Here is a 23,808-nt window from a genome sequence, read left to right on the forward strand (position 1 = left end):
GTCAAACAATTAAGTCTGGTCTTTTTACTAGAATTTGAGTTCTGCACCCTACTTTTCTCCTGCTCCGTCAGGGACTCTCTGTTGTGTTCCCTGTCAGGACGGTCATTGGTGGTAGACAGGCATCACCTAGTTCTTCTGGTCTCACACCGACGGAGTCTCTGGTTTATGTGGCCCTTTCTGTCTCTTGGGCTAATATTTTCCTTGTGCCTTTGGTGTTCGTCATTCTCCTTTAGTCCAGGTGGGTTGGGACCAATTGATGCATCTTAAACGGCCACTTGCAAGCTTTTAAGATCCCAGAGGCCACTCACCAAAGTGGGATGCAGAACATTTTCTTAATAAACTTTGTTATGCCAATTGACCTAGATGTCCCCTGAAACCATGGTCCCCAGACCCCTGCCCCTGCTGCTCTGTCCCTCAAAGAGTTTGGTTGTGTTCAGGAAACTTCTTAGCTTTTGGTTTAGTCCAGTTGTACTGACTTCACCTGTAGTGTGTGTTGTCCTTCCCTTCACCTAAGATAATTCTTGTCTACTATCTAGTTAGTGAATACCCCTCTCCCTCCCTCCCCACTCTTGTGACCATCAAAGAATGTTTTCTTCTGAACCTAACACTGCGTTTTTGAGGCATCTATATATATAAGCTGTGAACGGGGCTAGTGTAATTTTGGTTGTACACATCAGCTGTATCATGTTAGACGCAAGTATGACTTTGTAATTGTCTTTATTTAGTGATTGTGTACGGTTTAAGGAGATGTGTACACGTGTCAGGCTGGCAAGGGGTGGTCTGTGATGGTTACGTTGTGAGTCAACTTGACTGGACCATGATTCTCAGTAGTTTGGCAGTTGTGTAACAATGCAGTTTGGCAGTGATGTAATGATGTAGTTTAGCAGTTATATAATGAGCTAGTCATCTTCTATGCTGTGATCTGATGTGATCGGCCAATCAGTCAAAAAAGGAGTCTCCTTGGAGGTGTGGCCTGCATCCAATATATATATATGGACGTTCTGGCAAAGCTTACTTGCTTGCTCTAGATCCTGCATCTGGCTTGTCATCATTTGACCTCTGCTTCTTGGGACTTGAGTTAACAGCCTGCCGTGTTGCCTACAGATCTTGGGATTCATCATTCTCTGCAGTCTGGGAGCCAGTAGCCTTCTGTCTTACTTGCTGATCTGGGCTTCATCAGCCCCGGCAGCTACGTGTGCCGGTAGAAGCCTCCAGCCTGATGCCTGATCCACGGACTTGGGACTTGCCAGCCTCTACAACTGTGTGAACCATTTCCTTGAGATAAATGTCTCTCTCTCTATATATATATGCTTCACTGGTTTTGCTTCTCTAAAGAACCCAGCCTAACACAGTGTGATATTAATGCTATTGTTTGATACTCCGTATTCTGTTGGATCACCTTTGTTTGGAATGAGCACAAGTATGGGTCTCTTCCAGTCGATTGGCCAGGTAGCTGTCTTCTGAATTTCTTGGCACAGACGAGTGAGCACCTCCAGGGCTGCATCTGTTTGTTGAAATATTCCAGTTGGTATTCTGTGAATTCCTGGAGGCTTTTTTTTTTTTTTTTTTCAAAATCTTCAGTGCAGCTTGGACTTCTTCCTTCAGTATCATCAGTACTTAATCATATGCTACCTCCTGAAGTGGTTGAACATTGACCAATTCTTTTTGGTACAGTGACTCTGTGTTTTCCTTCCATCTTCTTTTGATACTCCCTGCGTCGTTCAATATTTTACACATAGACTCCTTCCATATTGCAACTTGAGGCTTTACTTTTTTCTTCAGTTCTTTCAGCTTGAGAAATGCTGAGCATGTTCTTCCTTTTTGGTTTTCTAACTCCAGGTCTTTGAACATTTCATTGTAATACTTTACTTTGTCTTCTTGAACGACCCTTTGAAATCTTCTGTTCAGCTCTTTTACTTCATCATCACTTCCATTCACTTTAGCTACTCTATGATCAAGAGCAAGTTTTAGAGTCTCTTCTGACATCCATTTTGGTCTTTTATTTCTTTTTAATGACCTTTTGCTTTCTTCATGTATGATGTCCTTGATGTCATTCCACAAATTGTCTGGTCTTCAGTCATTAGTGTTCAATGCATAAAGAATAGTGTCAAAATCTATTCTTAAGATGGTCTCTAATTTCAGGTGTGATGTACTCAAGGTCGTACTTTGGTTTTCTGTTAGGGCCATAATTTTAACAGATATTTAAATGATCTCCCATTGAATCTCCAAGGCTTTATCTGCTGCCCTGTTGACAGTTTTAAGGCCCTGCTCTTGGCAAGTTCAGAAGATTTTAATTTTGCAGACTCTCTTAGTATCTTAGAGGGCATTGGCAGTTCAGTAATACGATTCTCACCTTCTATGTGGGAGACCCTGTTCGATTCCCTGCCAATGCACCTCATGCGCAACCATCACTTGTCTATAAGTGGCAGCTTTTGTGTTGTTATGATGCTGAACAGGTTTCAGTGGAGCTTCCAGACTAAAACATACTAGGAAGAAAGACCTGGGAGTCTACTTCTGAAAATCAGCCAGTGAAAACCCTATGGATCACAATAGTCCAATCTGCAACTGACCGTGGGAATAATACAGGACCGGGTAGTGTTTGGTTCCTTTGTGCATGGGTTCCCCATGAGCTGAGGGCGGACTCCATGGCAGCTGTCAACAACTTAGTATCTTAGGCTCCTGCAGCATTTTGTTTTTGAGTCAGTGCTTTTCTTTGTGGAGCATAGGGACAAGAATTTGAAAATTTACTTTAATTTGATTTTCAGAAGTGATCATGTTTGCATTCACTTGTGTGTTATGACTTGGGTGCAATCTTAGGAAATTCAACATCAGTGATTCAGGATTCATCGATGCAAATTCACTATCCAAATTTTAAGATACAATATTGTAGATTTAGAAGTTTTGCTATGCAAAATTAATTTAGGTGTGGATGGTAGTAGACATATTACATTTTCAGGTGTGCCTGCAGTGGCCCCCAGCAATCATCTGGAGCAGGCTGTGTCTAATGGGGAAATTCGTGTTTCAAAAATGAAGTGTTAGGTTATGCTTATTATTCAGTGTTATTAGTCACCCATCACAAGCTTAAATGACCTCAACTAAATTGTTGAGGCATTCCATGCAAAGGGGTGGGTCAGACTCAGCCCAAGGTGTGATTTGGGAATTGGCTTACTGATTCAGTCCCCTTGGCAGATCTCATTTATTTTTCCCCAAATGTTTTATTATGAAGAAATTTCAAAATTCAGAAAAATTGAAAGAATTGTAAACACCCATATACTCACCACCTAGATTTTTAAAAATATATATTTTTAAATTGTACTTTAGATGAAGGTTTACAGAACAAATAATTTCTCATTAAACACGAAGTACACATGTTGTTTTATGACAATGGTTAACAACCCCACGACGTGTCAACACTGTCCCTTCTCAACCTTGGGTTCCCTATTACCAGCTTTCTCGTCCCCTCCTGCCTTCTAGTCCTTGTCCCTGGGCTGTTGTGCTCCATTAGTCTCATTTTGTTTCATGGGGCTGTCTAATCTTTGGCTGAAAGGTGAACCTTGGGAGTGACTTCATTACTGAGCTAAAAGGGTGTCTGGGGGCCATACTCTCGGGGTTTCTCCAGTCTCTGTCAGGCCAGTAAGTCTGGTCTTTTTCCTGTCACCACCTAGACTTTATTATTAACATTTTGTTATACTTGCTTGTCACATCTATCTATCCCTCTCTCTCTCCACCCATCATTAAGGTCCTGATTCCAAGCGGTGCTGCTTATACACCTTCAGCCTCAGCGTCCGAGTAAGCGGGGGTATTTCCTCCCTAACCCGATTTCGGGAGGCTACACAAACAGCCCCAGCCACGCCCAACGGGGGTTTACCCCATCTCCCGCGGGGCAGGGGGGCGGGGCGCACCGGGCGGCGCCCGGCCACACCTGGGGTGGGCGGTGCAGTGCTGGCCCGGGCAGCGGAAGCAGGAACCCGGGCGGCCACCAGCGGCAATCAAACGCAGACAGCGGACGCTGAGCGCGGGCGCGGGCGCGGGCCGCTACGTGCGCGGGGAGCGCGGGGCTGCGCTCGTGTGCGCTCCTGTGAGCTCGCCGCCGCGCCTTTGAGTCAGCAAAGTCTGCTGCCCGCTCGCCAGGCCGCCCGCCAGTTGGCACTGCGTGGCCCTGCCCTGCCCTGAAAAGCGGCCCGTAAGTGAGAAGAGACCTGCCGGGGAGGCCTCCCTTGCGCCGCCCGGGGTCGGACCGCGGCCGGGGGCCGGCCGCTTTTTCCTTCCCAGAGGCGCGGGGCCCTTCCAGCCGCGCCGAGGTGCCGGTCCCCAGCGGGCTTCGGAGAGGTTTGGGTCCCTTGGGATTGGATCCGAGGAGGTGACTCCTTTCCAGCAGAGATGTTCAGGGGAGGAAGAAACGGGTTTATTGGACCAGGGGAGGACGATGCAACGTATTGGTCCAGGGGTTCATGCGCTAAAAAGACATCCCAGGGAGAGGGGGTGGGGCAGAGGTGGAACCCTGGATTCTAGAAAAAGTGCTGTGGCATCTTACACCAGCTTAGGTTTGGGTAGGTTTTGTTTTGTGTTTTTTTTAAATTCAGGAAAGGGTGGTTTTGAGTTTGGAAATTAGGAGGGGTGGTCAGGGTTTTTTTGGTGTGAGATTGTGGGAGAAGGCCCGAGAATCTGCATTGACTACCATACCAGGTTTGGTGACACGGGAAATCAACAGCTTTGTTCTTCAGTTCTGGATGAGTCAAGCTACTCTAAAATTACAGAGTATTGAGGGGAGTGGTCCACGGGAACGTAGAGCAACATGTCCTGCTTGAAAGGAAGGGCTTCTATCCCCGCAAGACACGTTTACATGTAAGAATAATGGAATCAGACATTTAGAGCAGGAGAGAGGCCTTCACCGGATCTCATTCTAACCTTTCATTTTACAGACGGGGAAATTAAGGCAGGAGGAGGGGAGTGTTTTGACTAGGGTTTTTCAGCCAGAGGGGAGCAGAAACAGGCCTTGAACCTCGTGGGCTTCTGACTCCCACTCCAGAATTCTCTGCGTCCTTGGTGGGTGGAGAGAAGGGAGGGTTTTGGAGTGCATACACTCCGTCCACTCTGAGAGTTGGCTCGGCCCTGAGGGGGTAAGGTGGAGGACAGTGAGGACAGGGGACTTTTCCATCCAGTGGCCAAGCTAGGATGGGGCCTTAGTAGGACAATGGAGGTGAGGTGAAGGACTTCTGAGGTGTTTCTGCCATGCTTGCAGTGATCAAGGGAGACAGATCCATTCCTAAGGCCTGTATACACTTGGCCTTTTTTTTTTCCTTTTTTTTTAAGGAAATGTCCACTTTCAGGTGGACTAATAGTGCTGTGCTAAATAAAGATACAAAAATAAAATACATTTAGGAGTAAATATATGAAGATATGAAATAACATGATTAGCATTGACTTGTATTTTACTGATTGTTTCTTCTGTCAGTCCTTTCATTCTCACTTCGGGGTTACCATCTCACTGGTGAGGAAACTGGTGTTGAAAGAAGGATTTGCTAAAGCTGACACAGTTCCTTATGGCAACCTCTTCTCTTGAGTGCTCTTTCTCCCCTCACCACTCTGGGCTGTGGTAGGCACTTCCTCTTATTTAACCCCTTAAACTGGGTATCCTAAAAATAGAAGCAAACACCTTTATTCTTTTTCAGATAAAAATGTATTAATTAAAGACTAATTCGTGTGTTCTACTCCAGCAAGTCTGTGTGACTTTGGAGCACTCTTGATATCTTTTTTCAGCCCGAGGATCACTGCTATTGTTTTGAAGGGTTCACTTTGCTAACCAAGCTATGGTGGGGAATGGCTTCTTTTTCCTCTTCTGCTGTCCGGGCTGTGGTTTAACAACCACTTGCAAAGTGCAGAGGACTAGCTGATTGAGACCACTGCCTAGGCAGGCTTTCATTTCTAGGAGTGGTAAAGAGGGACTTTTGGTTGAGGTCCTGGTTCATAGCCTTGGAGAATCTTCCAAATTTTGGGCTGTTATCACCAAACATAGTTCTTTCCTTAGTAATCTAGTGGGTATGCATTAGCTTTGATTGTCCCTAAGCCTTGTTTGAACAAGAGGTTGTATGGCGTAGTGCTTACACCTTCTTGTTTCAGACCTGTCTGAGTTGAAATCGCCACATAGTCGTTTGCTAGCTGAGGTACTGTTGGCAAGGCACTTAACCTCACTGAATCTGAGTTATCCTTTCTTAAAAAATAAAAGAAGGGTGATGACAATTGTCACCTCTCAGGATTGTTAATAATAGCTGAAATTTGGTGAGCATGTACTATGTGCCAGGGATTGTGAAAAGAGTTTTTAATGTGGTAATCTCGTTAATCCTCACTGCAAATTTATGAAGCAGGTTCTGTTATTGTCCTCAGTTTACATCTGGGGAAGCTAAGGCTTGGAGATATTTATGACTTCTCTAAACTCAGCCTACAATTTTAACCACCTGGCGAATGTATCCCAGATTTCTATAAAGGCTAATAATTATTTAGGACTTTGTACCAGGCCCTGTTTCAAGTGCCCAATGTGTCTTAACAACCCTTGACATAGGTACTGTTTTATCGCTTTTTTCGCAGATGAAGAAACTGAGGCACAGATACTAAGGTCGGATAACTAGTAAACGGTGGAATTGAGATTTAAATAAGGCAACCTGGCTGCAGAATCACTGTGCTCAGCCACTCCCCTGTGAATCTAGGTAAGGGGCTTAGCCAGGCCTCAATCAAGGACAACTCTCATTGGTACTTTCATTTATTTTTCCCTAAATAACCACCCCCCTTCCCTCCCCTCCCCAGTGTCTGCAAAGGATGTGCTTTTAGTTCTGTAAATGATTCAGCTTTACTTGAGCTTTCTTGATTCTCTGTACGTTTCTGCTGTATTCTGTCATTTTTAAAAGCTTGTCTTGGTGATCCTGACCCTAGGGATACAGAGATAGGCCTTTAAGGGTCTCTGAACCCCTAATCATGTACGATTTCATATTGATTTGCAAAACTGCATTATTCTGAGGAGGGAATCCACGGCTTTCTTCAGACTCTTAAACAATCACCCGTGGTGGAAAGAAAGGTTAGTAATGACTATTGTATTACAATAATCTGATTTTACAAATGAGGCGACCAAGGTCCAGCAGAAAGGCAGAATAACTTAATCTGAACTACACAGCTAATTAGAGGTAGAAAGGAGACTAAAACTCAGGTCTCCTTACTTCTCTTCTTGTATTCTTTCCATTACACCCCAGTATTTCCCTTTGGCGTAAGTGGTGCCCCCTGAATAAATTATAAAATGCCAACAGACTTGCTCACCCCCAGCTTTCACACGAGGCTGCCCAGCGTGTGAGAAACCAGCAGAGCTTCCTGGAAGCTCCTGTCGGGATGCAACATTCTTGGTATGTTCTCTCTTTAGCAGAGCCACTTTTCCACGGTTTACGATAGGAATCTGTGGCTCTTTAGCCAGGAGGATAAAAAGTGCTTGGGAGAAAAGAGGAGAAATGCATGAGTTGAGGTATAAGAGGGCATTCTGGCCTCCTGGTAGAATTGTAGTGCTGGGAAATTTTTGCTGAGAGACTAGTAACTTCAAATAAAATACCATGAAGTCTGAGGATTCTGTATAATGTTGAATCACTCCTGAAGTCAAAATTGCTTAATTCAGAAGGATGTTTTCCTTAGATTACGATTATCTTTAGCATTAAAACCAACTAACCAAACAAACAAAAAACAGCACTCATTTCTCTGTTTAGTTTTATTTCCTGGGTGTAAAGCAAGACTAGTGTTTTCTCAACATACCCCCATCTCCACCCTCATATTTTAAAAAAAAAACACAAAAACCCATTGCCATCCAGTCAATTCCAACTCATTGTGACCCTATAGGACAGAGTAGAACTGCCCCCTAGGGTTCCCCAAGGAGCAGCTGGTGGATTTGAAATGCCCACATTTTGGTTAGCAGCTGAGCTCTTAATCACTGTGCCACCAGGGCTCCAACCCCACATAGTGAATGTCAAACCTGGGCTTTCCAGCCTTAACAGTCCGGATCTCATATTGTTCGCCTGTGTATGCAGAGTTGAAAAACGTATATGTTTTCTTGCAGTCAAGAAATCCTGCTCCTTAATGGTGGAACTTACGGTCTACATACGTGTTGTATTTCTCACTGGAGCAGATGTTTTAGTTACCTAGTGTTACCACAACAAAAACACAAGTCGGTTGGCTTTAAAGAACAGGAATTTATTTTGTCACAATTCTGGAGGCTAAAGTCCGAATTAGGGTCTCAGCCATGTCAGTTCCTTCTGTGAGCCTCTCTCCTAGCTTCTAGTGTCTGCTGGCAATCCTTGGCGTTCCTTTGCTTGTTGACAGGTCCTCACAGATGAGTCTGTCTTCCCCCTGCGTGTGTGTCTCTGTCTAGTGTGCTCTTTTTATAAGATACCACTCAGAAGGAATTAGGTTTAAGACTCATCCTTCCCTGATATGGCCTCATTAACATAAAAGAAAACCCCTATTTCCAAACAGGGTCATATTTACAGTACAGGGGTTGGGACTTTTGTATTTCTTTTTGGGGGACATAGTTCAGTCCATAATGATGCCTTTGATATCCCCCACCTCACCCCCAGGCAGCCTGCATACCCTTAGGAATAAAAAAAGGAACATTTCACCTACAAACTTTAAGTCTTGAACCCCTTTCTGGTTTCCACTGGAAGTTCCCAGTTTAATTCCTAATAGCTGCTAAGGCACCCTCCATCAGAGAGCCCTGGATCCTGGGGATGGAAGAACAGAAAAGGGGTGAGGGGAGTTAAAGGGGACAACGATGGACAAAGACTACCTAGGACCAGTCCTGGGTCCAGTGTGTGTGATAGAGTTTTCTGATTTGTTTCCAGGAACATTTTATATTTATTTGGCATGATGACATGTTTTAGGAAAGAGATGGAGACCAACATCTATTCAATACTCAGTGTGCATTGCATGCTGCCTGGCACTTTTGATTTACGTGATCTCATTTAATCTTGTGAAATGAGTTATCACCTATAGCTGTTTTCTACAGTCAGAGCTATTTCATGACTTGAACAAGTGACGGAGTCTGGATTTGAGCCCACAGCTGCTCCTGTGCCAGCTGGTTTTTTCAGTGCTCTGTGTTAAGATTCCCAGCATTGTGTTTGCATTTAGGGCTGAGAGGGCATTCTCTCTGATAAAACTGTTAAGGGTAAATTTAAAAAGCAAAACTAGGTACGTTATTAGATAATAGGTCACTGAGATTCCCACTTGTGATTCTCAAACATATTCCATGTAGGTTATAAAAGAATAATTATGGGACTGGGTTATCATAATTTTTTTCATTAATATCACAGGCCACCCACCAGGGCTTTGTCCTGGTTTATTTACAAAAACCATGAAGTAGATGTGCAATTTCAGAGCATTTTAGCTTTGAGATCAGTGGTGGAAGGTTATTCTCGTTTCCAGCCTTCGTCCCCATCTCAGGTGTGCATTTTGCTTCTTTGTGCCTCTTTATGCATCCCTGATTCTGCAAGGTCCCTCCAGCATTTGGCCATGGTTCCCTGGGTATCAGAGGAAACATGAAACAGCTCAAGCCTCGTGGACCCAGAACCTTATACGACTGTCATCAGTGTTAGGGCACTTGCCCTGACCTGAGAAGCCACCTCCTTTGCATACAGGAGACAGACCCTATCCAGCCTGACACCAGCAGTGACAGTGGGATCCGCCACATCCGCAGTCCCAAGAGGAACCCACATTAGCACTGTTGTTTCCCATTCAGATAGCCTCTGTCTGTCAATGGATTCCTGTGTTAAAATGAAATGACTTAAAGGGTTAATAGGGCCTCGTCATTCACACTCCTTGCACAGCTTATCTCTCAAGCACGGTACAACTCAGCCTGCCCGTCTGTCTACCAAGCACAGCCTTGGACCCTTGTAGGAGCTCTTACCCATCTTGTGTCTGTGCTCTTATCCTTCATTTTCACCAGCAGGTCTTCTTTTTGACATAGTAAACCCATTGCTGTCGAGTCGATTCCAACCTGTAGTACACCTGTGATTTCCTGGTCCTCCCTACTGTGGTTCCTGTGACCACTTCTGCTTCAACTTCTGGGCTTGGAGCTCGGAGGCTGGGGTCCTGACCTCATCAAGCCCAGTTTTGCCTTCTTTACCAGTTGTCATCGAGTCGATTCTGACTCATGGCAACCCCATGTGTGTCACAGCAGAACTGTTCTCCATAGGGTTTTCAATGCCTGGTTTTATTGGAAGTAGACCACCAGGACTTCCTTCTGAAGCACCTCTGGGTAGACTGGAACTGCTAGCCTTTCAGTTAGCGGCAAGCCTGTTAACCGTTTGCATCCCCTAGGGACTCCTTGCCATCTCTAGGCAGAATCTGTTTCTGATAATCTTAGAAATGAGAGAAAGAGAGAGAGAACCCTAAAGGAAGACAGGTCAGATCAGAGGTAATACTTAACTCTTATTTGGGTTCTCCTCAGCTAAAGCCACCTACTGGGAGTTAGGAATGCATTAGCTTCAGCGTTGTCAGGGGCACATCACCTAAGGACTTTGAAAGGTTTTACCACTCTTTCAAGACTTACAATATTCTTTTTTTTTTTTTTTTCAATTGTGCTTTAGGAGAAAGTTTACAGCTCAAGTTAATTTCTCATACAAAAATTTATATATTTATATATTTATGTGACCCTAGTTGCTCTGTCTATAATGTGACAGCCCACTCCACCTTTCCACCCTGGGTTTTCTGTGTCCATTCAACCAGCTTCTGTCCCTTTCTGCCTTCTCATCCCGCCTCCAGACAGGAGCTGCCCATTTAGTCTCGTGTATCTACTTGAACTAAGAAGCACACTCTTCACAAGTATTATTTTATGTTTTATACTGCAGTCTGATCTTTGTCTGAAGAGTTGGCTTCGGGAATGGTTTTAGTTCTGGGTTATCAGAGGTCCGGGGGCCTGTCTTCTGGGATTCCTATAGTCTCAGTCAGACCATTAAGTCTCGTCTTTTTATGTGAATTTGAGTTCTACACCCCTCTTTTCTCCCACTCTGTCAGGGACTCTCTGTTGTGTTCCCTGTCAGGGTGGTCATTGGTGGTAGCTGGGCACCATCTAGTTCTTCTGGTCTCAGGCTGATGGAGTCTGGTTTATGTGGCCCTTTTGTCTCTTAGGCTAATATTTTCCTTGTATCTTTGTTGTTCTTCATTCTTTTTTGCTCCAGATGGGTTGGGACAAATTGATGCATCTTAGATGACTGCTGTCAAGCTTTTAAAACCCCAGATGCCACTCACCAAAGTGGAATGCGGAACATTTTCTTAATAAACTTTGTTATGCCAATTGACCTAGATGTCCCTGAAACCATAGTCCCCACACCCCCGCCCCTGCTACTCTGTCTGTCAAAGTGTTTGGTTGTGTTCAGGAAACTTCTTAGCTTTTGGTTTAGTCCAGTTGAGCTGACTTCCCCTGTATTGTGTGTTGTCAAGACTTAAACAATATTCATGCTAATTCATTTATTTTATGCTTTAGCATGGTTATAAGGAAGAGAGACCCCCTCCCCCCACTAAAGTTAACTTTGGCTGAGGGGACTTACTGTAAGGATGAAAAAAAAACCTGTTGCTACTTCTGACTCATAGCGACCCTACAGGACAGAGTAGAACTGCTCCATAGGGTTTCCAAGGAGCAGTTGGTGGATTTGAACTGTTGATCTTTTGGTTAGCAGCCCTAGCTCTTAACCATTGTGCCACCTGGGCTCCTTTATTGTGAGGATAACCACAGGCAATCTCCAAGGCAACTGTTTAGAACTGGAAAGTCAGAAGTTATTCTTTCCCTCATTTCTCAAGGGTTGCGAGGTCTCTAACTCCCCTTCTCTGCCCTTGCTCTCTCTCTGGGATTTCTCTGCTCAAAATGGCTGGCCTGGTCCTGACTCCAGAGGTTTTCCTTTCACGTGCTCATCGTCCTCTGATATAGCCTCTCAGCCTCTTCTCACCGTCCCCCCTACCCCCCCCCTTTCTTTTCCTCTGTGACACAAAACTCATTCAGCTTTTCCTCTGCTTCTCTGGCCACTTCCTCTCTGGTGCCCTGCCTGCTCTTCCTTTCCCCTGACCCCTCCAACTGGCAGCTCCTCAGGGCCTGTCCTCGGTCCTCTTCCTTATCTCTGCACTTTCTCCCTAAATCCATGTTTTTCAACCTTTTTTATGCAGCAGAATCATCTGGGAAGCTTGTTAAAGCAGCTGTCACTCTCTAGATATTCTAGTTCAGTAGGTCTGGGGGAGACCTCGAATCTTTATCTTAATTCCCCAGGTGATCCAGATGCAGCAACAAGCACTGGACAAGCTGGTTTTATTCATTTCCATGACTTCAAGTATCATCAGTAAACCACTCACTCCTTGATGCACGTCATGAATTGAATTGTGCCCCCCACAATATGTGTCAACTTGGTTAGGCCATTATTCCCAGTATTGTGTGGTCCATTTTGTGATCTGATGTACTCTCCATTTTGTGATATATTATGAATCCTGGCCTATGTACCTGTGGTTATGGTCTCGTTTGGGGGAGAGTTGTCTGTTATGATAATGAGGCAGGATTAGGATGGGATATATCTTGAGTCACTACCTTACTAGAGAGTGTGACTCAAGTCACCACGTTTACCCCAGTCACTACCCTTACCACCCTTATTAAGTCAGGCCTTTACTTGAGTTACACCTTTTATTTTACAAGGGATAAGGAGAGAGAAGCAAGCAGAGATAGGGACCTCAATACCACAAGAAGAAGAGACAGGAATGGAGCCTGTCCTTTGGACCCAGGGTCCCTGTGCTGAGAACCTCCTAGAACCAGGAGATACAGAGAGAGCTGTAACACCGGAGACAGCGCAAGACAGAGAAGTAGCAGCAGATAAGTGGCGGCAGCAGAACCAGGAGACCAGTGCAAGACAGCGTGGGAGCCTACCCATAAAGTGAGAAGGAGCTGAGTGCCTTCAGGCAGGAGGCTTCCTGGCAGAGTTGGGTGCCTCTGGGCACTTATCAGCTGAGCTAAAGAGCTTTGTAACACTTGCCTGGACAGGGCAAAGGCCGGGCTGAGGGGCCGAGGGCCAGAGAGAGGCCTCCCTGCAGACACAGCTGAGAAGAGGTTGTCCTGATTGGCATGGACCTTCCTTCAGAGCCAGCAGAGAGAGAAAGCCTTCCCCGCAAGCCAGTGCTCTCAATTCGGACTTCTAGCCGCCTAAACTGTGAGAAAATAAATTTCTATTTGTTAAAGCCATCCACTTGTGGTATTTCTGTTATAGTAGTACTAGATGACTAAGACAATGCAGATGTTCCACTCACTATTCTAAGCTCCAGGTGTGTAACATTGAATTTGACCATGGCCCCTTAGATGTGTCACAGACATCTCAAATTAACTTGCTCAACACTGTTGATCATCCCCTCCTTAGTTTTGTGGGGACTAACACTTAGACAGTGTGGGGGCCTTCTTTACAAGAAAACCCATCAAATTCTGAATACAGAGTGAGGTATAGGATCATGGAAGTTTGTGCAGATGTGGACTCTGAAACTGTAGCTTCTTTAACTTCTTGATCCTTCCTTCTCTGCTCCCACTTTCTCCCCAAACACATTCTCCTCCAGCCTTCCCCATCTCCTTTACTGCCATCTGCTCATTTGTTCAGGCCAGAAACCCAGGGGCCATTTCTTGTCCTCACCGCATATCCAAGCCATCACAACAGAGTCTTGGTTGATTCTCCCACTGAGTCCATTTCTCTTCCCACTCTGCTTCCCCCTTAGTTCAGGCTGCCCATGCTCTTTCACATTAGCTTCTGCTTTAGTGGCTCTCCTTCCCCTTTGCTGCCCTCCCATCCAGTTTCCCATGGGCAGCCCAGAGTGATCTTTTAAAGAACTGAAATTAGAACATGTCCCTCCCCTGATTTGCTCAGTCCAGCATGTGGATTGGATCATCTGTATAATGGCTGTGACTGGTAGCAGGGCCAGGGATATGGGGTGGATGGAGAATGTCAGGGTGGGATCACACTGCATAAGCTTGACCTTCTAGGGGCCAGTTTCAGAGAAGTGGGGGTGTGTCTTGGGAGGCACACCAGAGTTGTCAGCTGCCACTTGTTTGGTTAAGTCTTAGTTTACCATCTTTCACGGGAAGAACTTGGGTGCAGTGTAAGACTTGTGAAGCAGAAACAAAATGGGGCAGATGTCCCTAATTTTTTGCTTTTAAATGCATCCCTGTGGTGTTTAGATGTTAAATATTAAAATCAGACTATGCCTAATTACTTTTGGGGAAGAAAGACACATTTTATTTTAACTCAGGTATCACCTGGTGCCTCCTCTTTCTTAAAACAAAACAAAACAAAAAACGAGTTGCTGTTGAATTGATTCTGACTCATGGTGACACCTTGTATGTCAAAGTAGAACTGTGCTCCATAGTGTTTTCAGTGGCTGATTTTTCAGAAGTAGATCACCAGGTCTTTTTTCTGAAGTGCCTCTGGGTGGATGCGAACCACCAGCCTTTCAGTTAGCAGTGAGCGCCTTAACTGTTTGCATCACACAGGGACTCCTCCTGCTACTTAGGGAACTGATTATCCTTGTTGAGAATCCACGAGCCCGTGGTTCATGGAAATTCAAAGCTGTGCCTTGGTTTCCTGCTAACTCCCCGGGTTGGGAGTGGGGGACGGCTTATTTGTTCCTCAGGCTCCCACGTCCTGAGTGGTGTTTCTGTTTTTCCTTGGCATCAGCCCGGACGCAAACTCAGCCCCTTCACTCATTGCTGAGGAAATCCACCCCCACCACGTGTTTTGTTAGTTCAGGAGACTTTACTGGGTTAAGTGGAGAAGTCATGTTGTGGGGCTGCTGACCTTCTACTGTCTCCTGGGTCCCTCTCTCCACTTGTCATTCCAGCTCCTCATTCCCTCCCCCTCACTTTTCCAGATTCTTTTCCCTCTTTCACAACAGATGCTCCTCAGTTCTTCTCTTCAACTTACAAACCCAACCTGATCAAAGTGCAGAGCAGAACGAAGGTTTTGTAGATAAGGGATCCACAAGCCTTGGAAGTTATCTCTTTCAGTATAATTACCTTCTCCTACCTCATTAATATGGAGCCTGGCGGTTCAGTGGGTAAGAGATCTGCTGCTAACCAAAAGGTCATCAGTTGGAATCCACCAGCCGCTCCTTGTCCTGTAAGAGGCGACTCGATGGTGGCAGGTTGTTTATGTGTAATCAGACCCGGAGAAACTGGTCGCCTCCCGCCTGAATGCACATAAGTTACTGTGATTTATTATCAGGAGCAGACCAGATGCTGGTTTTTTCTAATCAGCTCATTTCCTTGATGGTTGGGAAACCTTGAAAAACTGAGACCTCTGTTTTGAGAACTTTGCCAAACTGAGTGTGTAGACAGACACATGTCAAATGCCCTTGAGTTAAGCCAATACTTCTGGTAAATATAGTTTAAGGAATAATAATTTTGACATTTACCCCACTTTTTAAAGGACTTTTTGTGTGTCTTATTTTTGCCTTCTTGGATCAAGACCAGGCATTGAACATCCATGAATAAATGATCAGACTGTTGGAGTGAATGGTTTCACTTGAGTGGGCTGAGTTTCAGAACATACAGATTTAAAATATCCTGCTCTTGTGTATATCACTCTCCCACCTGACAAAACAGATACTTAAAGGGAAATATTATTTTTAAAGGAATAAGTGCTCTGTTTTCATGAGGAAGAGACCTCAGGAGCCTTGGAAGAGTCTAGAACAGATAACGAACAAGACACTAGGCATGTGCCTTCATGCTTGCTCATTTGATCAGCAGTTCCATGAGATAGGTAATTAATTATCCCCACTTTACAGATGAGGAAACTGAGGCCCAGAAAGATTAAATGATTTCCCTCAGCAAAGGCGAGATTAACAATTCATAGTATAGCTGTTAAAAGCTAGGCAGCTTTTAACAGCTATAATGCCTTTCCTATCCACTGTGCCATCCTTACTCATTTAGGTGACAATCTTAACTCAAAAGTAAAGTCCTCTTTCTTGCTTGTCTCTCAGATGACTTGTCAGTTCTTCAGATTTGGACTGCTTTCATGTTGGCCAAATTTAAACTTGACCAGTAGATCACCATTCCTGGTTGTTCTTGTTAAGTAACTGAAACTGCCTCCCCACCCGCAATTCTTTGCAATAGAGGCAGCGAGCCTGGTGGGAAGATTGTTGTTTCCAGGGTGTTGCAATGCTTTTCTTTCTTTTTTCAAAGAAATGTTATCACTCAGTTTAAAACAGGAGTGTTTTACTGTTGAATTTTTTCTTTAATCTGCATACCTATACCCTTTTCTGATCCAGTCCCAAACTATTCTCCAAATGCCTAAGACTGTTCCTGGTGGAAGTCTTCCATCATCCTAATATGTTCCCAACATATTCTCTTACCTCTAAAAGCAGGCCCCCCTCTCCAACTTCCTCCTGCTGGTGACACCACTCTTCTTCCAGTCACCAGCCTTTGAGTCATTCTTGACTTTCTTTTCTCCACCATGCCCTGGGTCTGTGCACTCTAATGAAGCTCTTGACCTGTAATTTCTCTTTGTGCAATACATCCTCCGCAGCATCCCCAGATGACTCATTGACATCGTGTCAGGCTTCCACTTACTATATCCCAGCCTTCCAAATTCTTCTTTTTATCATTCAGGGACTTCCCCATCTGAGAATGCCCATCACAGTCTTCCCAGATTTACTTCACAGTAGTCCGTCAACCCAGGCCCTCTACTCCTTGGGGTTTGAGCCCCTCACTTCTCTCAAAGACATTAGGAAGGAAAACAAAACAAAAACAACCCAAACCGGACCGGTTGCCATCGAGGTGGTTTCAACTCCATGGTGATCCCATGTGTGTCAGAATAGAACTATGCTCCATAGAGCTTTCAGTGGCTGATTTTTTTGAAATAGATCACCAGCCCTTTCTTCCAAGGTGCCTTTGGGTGGGTTCGAACAGCTAACCTTCTGATTAAGCGCTCTGTTACACCACCAGGGCTCCCTCCAAAGACGTTGTGTGCCATGGAGTAGACTCATAGGAACTTCTCAGTTACCCCAGGCTGGTTCTGTTTTTGGAAACGCTGGTGGCTGTAGTGGTTAAGAGCTACGGCAATGGTTTGGCTTTTTTTTTTTTTTTTTGGTTCTGTTTTATCTGCTTGTCCCAATTCATGTTTCAAGGACTAGTGAAGTCCTGCCTTCTCTGTGAAGCCACTCCTCTCTATTCTCTTACTTCCAGTAGCCCTATCATCAGTGCTGTTCCTTTTGGCACTTACAGTGAGCTTTGCATTATGAAGGAACTGTTTTTGTAACTGTGTCTTGGCTTTTTCAGGAATGCAAGGTCTTAAAACTTGGGAAGTATTACTTAACCATTAAAAAAAAATTCCTTACCAGGTCCAAACCCCATAGGTGCTCAGTGATTACATTCTGAATTGCTTAGCCATTGGCCTCCAGTTATCCTTGGGGCCCTTATGGCTAATGACCTCAGGCCGGTCTGTCATATGAACATAATACACTTCTCTCAGTATTACCTTCTTTTTGAAGATGAGAAAGTCATCTCCTGCTTCATATCCAGGCAGAACTCTGCCCCTCCCCATCTCAAATCCCCAAAGCATTTGAGCCATTAATAACTCAATTTATTGGTTGGTATTCTCCACTCATTGCTATCCTTTAAGCGTTGATTTCTAAGGACATAGCTTGGATGCCTTGTTAGATGTAGAGGGTACAGTGTGGTAAGGCTCTCCTGCATCTGTCTACCTGGGTTTGGAGCCTGACTCCATCACTTACTAGCTAGGTTTCCTTGGGCAGTTTCCTTATTAGCAAAATTAGGGTAATAATAACACCTGGCTTGTGGAGTTGTCGGAGAGGATTAAATGAGGTAATGCATGTTACAAACTTCACATAGTGCCTGGTACATATGAAACAATTATTTTTAGTTGTTATTTTTTATTACTAATGGCTTAATTTTAACATTATTCCCCAATATCATCCTCAACTGTCAGGATAGAGGTCAGGAGGAAAAATAAAAAACATAGAAGACGTGTGGTCTTCAAGGCATTCTACTCTTGGCTGTTGCTGGCTAAAAGCTTTCTTTTCTCCAAAGGTAAATGAATAACCATGACTGAGAGGAGGTGAGCTGGCAGGAGAGGCAGGGTGCCTTGGTCATATGCCCATCCACCACCCTGTGTGGTTGGGCTGCTTGGAAACTTGATGATGATATAATTATGCTTATATTTGACCCTGATGTTGCTTTTAGTTGGGACTCATTCAGTCAAACTTAATTTACTCAATATTTGGTGGCCACTTACTATATGTCAGGTACTGTGCTGCAGTGACAGAGCATGAATGATTTGGACAAGGTCTCTGCCCTCACGGAACTCATACTTCTTTGAGAGGACAGATAATAAATAAGAAAATAGATTAATAGATGAAAATAATACAGACTATGATAAATTCTAAGTAGAAGGATAGACCATAGTCTGCTTTAGTGGGTAGTCAGGGAAGGCCTCTCTGAGGAGGTTGTATTTAAACCAAGATGTGGAGGATGGGAAGGCACCTCCTTGGTGGGCTGGATAGGGGAGGTCGGGAGAGGGAATGTCAGAGGGAGCAGGAAGCGTGAAGGCCCTGTCATGGATTAAATTGTGGCCCCCCAAAATACGTGACTCCTAACCCCTATACTTGAGGATGTAATCTTATTTGGAAATAGGGTTTTCTTTATTATGTTAATTAGATCATACCTGAGTAGGGTGGGCTCTAAATCTAATCCCTTCTGAGTTATGGAAAAAGCAGACTAAACACAGAGATATACACGCACTGGAGAAGACCGAGGCCATGTGAGGATCTCTGAGGAACCAAGGAATGCGGGGCTACCGACAAGGAATCAACACAGCCTTTGGACTTTTAGCCTCTGAAACTGTGAGGAAATACGTTTCTGTTCTTTAAAGCTACCCACTTGTGGTATTTCTGTTACAGTAGCACTAGGACACTGAGATGAGGAGCCCTGGTGGTGCAATGGTTAAGTGCTTGACTGCTAACCGAAAGGCTGGCAGTTCAACCCACCCAGTGGTTCGCTGGGAAAAAGACCTGACTATTTGCTCTCGTAAAGATTATAGCATAGGAAGTCCTATGGGGCAGTTCTGCTCTGTCGCATGGGGTCGCTATGAGAAGAAATCGAGTCCACAGCGCCTAACAACAACAGGAAACTGAGACAGACCCTGAGATGGGAAGTTTAGGAACTGACCTGGTGGTTAGTGCAACTGGAAAGAGTGAGCCTACAAAAGCGTTAAGATGAGGTTGGTTGGAGAATGGGACTGTGTGACTCATCCGGATTGTACAAATACAGACTGTATCCTCTAGAATAGTGGTCTTCAAAATTTTTCCATCGTTGGCAAACCTGATGGGGTGTGGGATGTGCTTCTGGGGTGAAAGTATTGTGGGAGTGGTCCTCAGGGAAGGCCAGGGTTTGTGTGATTTGAAAAGGGCCCCAGGTGATTTGGATAGACCTCACCTTCTCTACCTCCCACAATTGATAAGCAGCTGCTCTTCATACTTAGAATCCTTGGGGATCTGGAAACATCTACATCTCTTACTTTTTTAATTAAAGTTTTGCAGGGTAATACAGGCACACTATAGGAACATAGAATACTGTCAATTGATGAGAACATTGGAACGGACATTTGAGAATGAGTCACTGTTTAATTGAGTCACAGTGTGACCCACTTGAATAAATACTGTTTTGGATAGAAAAATTATTATTCACATTTTTAGAACGTTATTTAGGAATGACTTCAGAGATGACCTTTAAGATTTTGCTGCATGCGGATGTTGACCCTTTGTTGAGAGGCAGCGCAAGGTAGAGGAAAGAACTTCTGGCATTCAGGACCAGGCCACACGTGTAGCTCTGGGCTGTAATTTAACTTCTCTGGGTGTCATCTTCTGTAAAACAGGGCAGATAAGTCCTGCCCTGCTTGCCTCACTGACTGTCATGGGACAGCGCTTTATAAACTTCAAGGTAGCAGAAAATAAAAGTTAACTTTAAAACAGTTAAATTTCATCTGCATAAACAGTAGCTTATACGGCCGGGATGTAATTCATGACTATAGAACGGAACGTTTCACTGCTCACAGATGACTGGTCTCTAGAAGAATCTAAAAGAGAATGATTTTATAACTTCGGAGTAGGAGTGGTCTTTCCTAGCATGACATAAAACCTAGCAGCCATAGGAAAAGATTGATAAAATTCACTACCTTTAAAAAAAAAAAAAAAATTAGCATAGAAAAACCACTGTCAGCAAAATAAAAGACAGATTACAAATCAGAAAAATATATTTGCGCTGTATGTAATGGATTAAGGATTAATTTCTCTAATGCATAAAGAACTCCTACAGATCAATAAGACAAAAAAGCAACAACAACGAGGAATTCTATGGAAAAACGGTTAAAGGATAGGGACAAACGATTCATATAAAAGAAATTATAGTGGCTCTTAAACTCATGGTAAATGCTTGACTTCACTCATTATTTAAGAATGTCAATTAAACTGTAATGAAGTATGCCGTATTTTACCTAGTTGAGATTGGCAAAGGTAAAAAATACTGTAAACCAGCCATATTAGGTATGATGTGGGAAAACAGAACATACCTGGGTGAATATGTATTGCTTCCCTGCAGAGGGCACCTTGCCAACATCTGTCAGAGTTACTGATTCACTTGATCTTGCTTGACCCAGCCGTCCCACTTACAGAAATGTATCCTTCAGATATACTCCCGCTGGTATTCACTGAGCACTGTTTGTAACAGCAAAAGAGTAAAAATAACCTAAATGTCCACCAGTAGGGGCTGGTGAAATGAATTATGGTACACCTGCACAGCAGAAGAGTATGCAGCCATAAAAAGAGAAGGAAGACACTCTGTGGGTAGATGTGGAATAATCTCCATTGTTAAGTGAAAAAGGTGAGACATAGAAAAGTATGTAGGTGATGCTGCCATTTACAGAAAAGGAGGAGGGCAATAAGAAATGTGTATATACTTAATATACTTATATCTGCGTGAAATATTTCTGGAAGAGTACAAAAAATGGCTGGGGGGCAGGGGAGAGAGGGACAGTTTTTATTCTTTAAAAAATTTTTTTATTTTGAAACATATTGCAAAATGAATAAAAATAAAATAAAAAACAAAAAATAGAAATTAAACCATAGCTGAGGTAATGACTGAACCCAATGCTGTGGATTCATTAGCATTGGGTTTGATTCCCAGACTTCCAAGCATCTTTGTGTCTACTATGTATCATCACTATCTTAGTTTCTTAGTGCTGCTATAACACAAATACCACAAGTGGGTGGCTTTTATTTTCTCACAGTTTAGGAGGCTAGAAGTCTGAATTCAGGGTGTCAGTTATAGAGGAAGGCTCTCTGTCTCCACTCTGGAGGAAAATCTTTGTCTTAGCTTCTCTTGCGTTCCTTGGAGATCTCCAGGTGGCATCTATCTTTCCCCCTTTCATGCTTGCTTCTCTCTGTGCCTAATTGGCTGTTTTTAAATCTCAAAAGTGATTAGGTCTAAGATACACCGTACACTGTTATGACCTCATTAACATAACAAAGAAAACCTTATTCCCAAATGGGATTACATCCACAGGTATAGGGGGTTAGGATTCCAACACATATTTTGGGGGAATACGATTCAATCCATTACAGTCACTAGGTTAGTATTTAGAAGAACAAAAAGTGGGGATACCTGGCCTTCAAAGAGCTTTTGGTCAGTTTGGGGGCACAGGTCTAATGCACACCACAATCAGAGGACAGAGGAAGGACCATATAATCGAGCATCCAGAGGCTGGTGAGCTGAAGTCTGATGGGAATTCAGCTCCACACTTGTCAGGGCACTGCTGTGTTCAAAGTTATATATATATATATAAAGACTGTGGTAGGCAGAATAATGGCCCCCAAAGATGTCTGCATCCTAATCCCTAAACCTCTAAATATGTTACTTTACATGGCAAAAGGGACTTTGCAGATGTGATTAAATTAAGGACCTAGAGATGGGAATTATCTGGGTGTTCCTGATATGAACACAGGAGTCTTTAAAAGTGGAGGCCTTTCCTATTGTGGTCAGAGGGAACTGTGGCTACAGAAAAAGGATCAGAGAAATGATATGTTGCTGGCTTTGAAGAGAGTGGAAGGGGCCACGTGCAAAGGAATGCGGGTGGCCTCTAGAAGCTGGAAAAGGCCGGGACAGGGATTCTCCCCTAGAGCCTTCAGAAGGAACACAGCCCTGCTGACACCTTGATTTTAGCCCAGTGAAACCTGTATTGGACTTCTGACCTACAGAACTGTAAGATAATAAATATGTGTTGTTTTAAGCCACTAAGTTTGTGACAATTTGTTACAGCAGCAATAGGAAACTAATTCAAAGATGATATAGAACAGCCATCAGACCTTGCTCTGATGGCTTTCTAATCTAGGAGAGGAGAGAAGACAAGAACCTAGCCAATCAGAATGCCAAGCAAATGTGGAAAGTGGCATCAAGATTTGCAAGGAGCTGTCCATGAGAGGGTCCGGAAGGCTTAGGGAGGAGATGGCCATCTGAGTTGTCTGTGAGAAGCAGTACAGCTTGTTGGTTGGTAGCATGGACTCTGGCGCTGACTGTAGATTTGATTGTTGGCTCTGCCTCTTACTAGCTGTGGGGCCTTGAGAAAGTCACATAACCTTTCTGTGCCTCAGTTTTCTTATCTACAAAGCAGGTATACTAAAAATGCTTCCTAAAGGGCTGTTGTACAGAGTAAATGAGTTAATGAGTGTAAGTGCTTGGAGTAGTTCTTGGCCACTGTAAGGGCTAGGTAGGTGTTTGCTGTTGTTATTTTGCCTTAACATGGGTAAGGCGAGTAGTCAGAAAGGAGGTGGTGGAGTTTCCGAGGACAACAGGCCTACTTACCTGGAGAGGAAGAGGAGGGGCCTCACTTGAGTTGTGGGAGCGCTCAGGAGAAGCAGCAAAAGGCTACTAGGAACATGGAGCCAGATGATGGTGGCCTTGGAAGCTGGACCAAGGAGTGTCCACTTCCTAGTGTCCTAGAAGATTAAGCAGGTAGTAGGATGTACAATGAGCACAGTAAGGATGCTGATCACGTTTCTTTAAGTGGGGAGAGGGCTTTCATTTCTGAGCAGTGACTCTGAAATCATCTCCCCACTGGCCTTGTCTCCTTTGTCCTCCCAACCTGAGCAGTCTGACCTCTAACCAGGATCACCTCTCCATTCCCCCTCGGTGCTTCTGCCTTACTGTTTGGGTTCTGCGGTCACCACCTAGTGCCTTATCACTATTAGAGCTCCAGGGCTCAGTTATCTGTTTCTTCAAAGCAATTATCTGCTTCTCTGTCCTTGCAGAGAGAGGAGCAGAAACCTCAGCTCGGTGGCTTTGGCCGGTCACCACAGCCTAGGCTTTTCTCTGTTGTCCTTCAGAAGCCAACTCCCTTTGGGCCTTTTGGCTGTTGGGGGCTTGTGGCCTCTCAGCATGTAGAGCTGGTTCTTGTGCAGATGACTCATCAGAATCTCCAGGGTTCTTGGAGACAATGATCCTGACACACGGAAGGAACAGAGCTACTCACAAGGTGGACACACTTTAAGCAGAAATGGGAATCTGGATTTTCTAGACCAGCCACCTGTCCCTGTGCTTTCTCCCTCTGCAGGGAGTCCCTCTTCCCTCACAGCCGCTCAGATTCCTCTTGGTGACTCTGAGTTCTCAGGGCTCTGTCTCTGAAACAGGGGAAGCCCAGCTAGGCCTTCCTTCCCCCTAAGAGCTTTATGATTCTGGCCTTTCCTTTCCCTCTGCTCACCTCCTCT

The 23,808-nt window shown here is 44.3% G+C and overlaps 1 protein-coding gene across 4 annotated transcripts in view; it reads left to right on the forward strand.

The window, feature by feature from the left end:
• The window catches only part of SNX10 (sorting nexin 10), a 112,837-nt gene that overhangs the window by 24,198 nt on the left and 64,831 nt on the right, over positions 1-23,808 (forward strand). Inside the window, exons 1-2 of one of the 4 annotated variants that reach the window (XM_023732349.1) lie at positions 3,973-4,183; positions 6,586-6,704. The exons of 1 other annotated variant lie outside the window; for it this stretch is intronic. The gene's annotated coding sequence lies outside the window, so the exon portion shown is untranslated. Of the gene's footprint in view, positions 1-3,972; positions 4,184-6,585; positions 6,705-6,728; positions 6,748-23,808 lie in introns of those variants that run through there. 2 more of the 4 variants (XM_004377473.2, XM_023732351.1) reach the window with 2 other exon arrangements.

The sequence above is a fragment of the Trichechus manatus genome, unplaced genomic scaffold (assembly GCF_000243295.1).
Source record: "Trichechus manatus latirostris isolate Lorelei unplaced genomic scaffold, TriManLat1.0 scaffold00050, whole genome shotgun sequence".
In the NCBI taxonomy this organism is placed as follows: domain Eukaryota; kingdom Metazoa; phylum Chordata; class Mammalia; order Sirenia; family Trichechidae; genus Trichechus; species Trichechus manatus.